Source organism: Tupaia chinensis, unplaced genomic scaffold (genome assembly GCF_000334495.1).
Source record: "Tupaia chinensis unplaced genomic scaffold, TupChi_1.0 Scaffold143647_1, whole genome shotgun sequence".
Lineage (NCBI taxonomy): Eukaryota > Metazoa > Chordata > Mammalia > Scandentia > Tupaiidae > Tupaia > Tupaia belangeri.
In genome coordinates, this window is record NW_006203496.1 from 1159755 (window position 1) to 1162584 (window position 2830).

Consider the following 2830-nt stretch of genomic DNA (forward strand, 5'->3'; position numbering starts at 1 on the left):
GAACTCATTCTCGAGTTAACATGCTAAGGAACAGTCATTGACTAGTTAGAAATCCCTATAAAGAGGTTCTTATTTGTTGGTTTCTTATTAATAGTAGAAGTTTTTTTTTTTTTTTTTTTTCACCCTGAATAATTTCTTGGTGATTGTGTTCCATTGTAAACGCAAAAAAGGCCTGCTGTTATTCGTTTTAAAATGGAAAACAGGAAAGAAAGTAGGGGGAGAGACAGCTGTCGGGAAATATTGCAAAGTGGACACAGTACAGAGGCACATGGCTGATCCTCGTAAGCTGAATGGCACCCAAGAGGTCCTACCCCTGTCCTCGTTACATCTGCTGCATGGACGCCGTGACAAAGGCTGCTCTGGAGGCCCCGGGCTCGCCCACGTCTGCACACAAGAGGCTCCTGCTCGGGGCGTTCTTCCTATTTGAAGAGCAAGCTGCCACACGGGAGTGGTGGCCAACAGTGGTGAGTGGCCCCTCTGCAGCCACGGGCCAGCACGCTCAGAAGGCGCACGCACACGGGTCACGCTTGCTGCTTGCATGTGCAGGTAGGGCTCAGGGACCCGAGGACACGGCCCCGAGGTCTGCGTCCACTGGCAGAAAAGACCGCGAGCAGAGGGCTGAGTCCAGGCCACCCGGCTCCAGAATGCGTCTCAACCCCAACCTGCCTCCTTCCTCTCCACTCTCCCATTCACTATTCCGTGTGCTGACAGGGGGCCACGCACGATCTTCCCCTCGGTCCCCTCCGCCTCCAGGCTGGCTAAAGCTGTGATGAGGCGACACCTGGGCTTGGGAAGGCTCCCGCCCTGGCCCTTGGACCCAGAGCAGGGGAGAGGTGGGCGGCTCTGCTCTCCTGGCACCTTCCCTCCAGCCCTTCTCTGGCCAGATCAGGGAAGACCGAGCTCACAAGGAGAAAACCGAAAGGAGTGGGCTTCACCTACAGCACACGGGGCAGACACTATTGGCACGGAAAGTATTGCCCATGCTACGAAGCAAGAGTGAAATGGGACGAATGTTTAGAAAGAACCTATTAGTTTATCATTCCTATACCTGAAATAGAACCATAAAAACGATGAGGATGTTCCTATTGCTCCAAACCATGTGTGTTTGCCCGTTTTAGTGTTGGCTGAGTGGATCCGGTCAGTCGAATACCTGAAGTAGGCCCAAGTGCTCTGTGTTGTTGATCACATGATCGCTGTGAGGAGGGGTACGGATGGATGGCAACAAAGTCTCTGTGACCGCCCCGGATTCCTCTTACCATCAAAGGTGAAAAAGAAAAAGAAAACCTAACCATTGCAAGTGCCCTGAGCAGAAGATACGGAAGATTAAGCAAGTTCTCGGAACAGAGACATTGACAGAATACAGCACTGACGAGGTAGCATGGCCACCGGGACGGGCCACCGGGACGGGCCACCCCGCCCTGCGGCGGCATGCCGAGAGGGTAATGAAATCCGAAGAACGTCAAGAAACAAGTCTAGCTATTCTAAACCTATCCAAATGTTGTTGGTACACCCCAGAAAACGGTTTATAAAAATCATTAGTCCTGGTGAGAGAGAAACGTAAAAGAATGCTAGACAACCAAGAGGTGCATTAGGACTAGATTTTTTTTTTTTTTTAATTTGTGAAATGGAAGAAGTACTGTTTTCAAGAGGAAAAGAAAATAACCAGTGACGTATTTGTTTAGGTTAGTTGCAGCCAGCCAAGTAAGAATATTTAAAAATTTCTCTCAACTTATAAAACTTTTTTTGTTTTTTTCTTAAAGCACTTGAAGATGCATGCAAAACTCACAAACGATATTTCAGATCTCTGGGAATGAAAGGTTTAACTATGAAATACCCTTTCTGGGTTTGTACCAAACATTAAATCTTGATTTGATTCAAACAGGAAAAAAAAAAAAAAGTCATTCTGAAAATAACATTAATAACAATAGTGAAGTAATTAAAAAAAAAACTTGCTCACATATATAAATGTCTTTACAGAATACTCTCTCAATGAATCTGAAGCAAATTCTCAGAGTTGTCCTGCTAAGACCTGGCTTTTTGTGACAGATGTAGTAGAAAGACCAAAATGAATTTTGAAAGGAACATAACCTTATAAAATGGCCTAGCGTTTAGGCAGGTTAGAAAGTAATTTTGCTACATTTATTTATGCTCGTTCAGTCCCCCAAACCTTTCCCACAATGTTATTGGATAAAAACTGCAGGAATATCACACAAATTATAAACTCAAGATGTGCAAATCGCAAGGTTCTTTAAAAGTTCATCTTAAAAAGAAAAACACTGGACAAAAAATGAGTATGCTTTTCTCCATCCCTTTTCTCTCAGTTTCTCTGCCAACTCTGCATACGCCTTTAACTCTTGCTCAGACGTCAAAGTAAAAAATGCCTCCTGTCAGGGAGCACTTGGTTGTCGCCTATTGTCACATACTAGTTCAATATTCACATTCATCCCTTTAAACCACATGGAAACTTTCCATAGCTCGCTCCTGAGCAACTCTGCAGGGCTGAGATGTAGTTACAGTGTTGAAAAAAAAAAAGAAAGCAACTTAGTTGTCATTTGTTTTTCCTTCCCAAAGAGCTGAGAGTGAGATACAGTACTTGTTGAATGATAGACCAAGATGCTTGGTAACAAAGTGTGAACAGCATCTAACTGCTTAGAGAGAGTGATACCTGCTCATCTTCCAAAGCGAATTCCTCGCGTCACACTGGAATCTGAAAAAAGTGGCACCCGGGTTGTCCACAGTCAGGAACTAGAAACAGTACTAGAGTTTAAAAGACGGCAAGATTTTGCAAACTGGACGCAAAGAGCGGCCGCCGCTCCTCCTGCACGGCAGG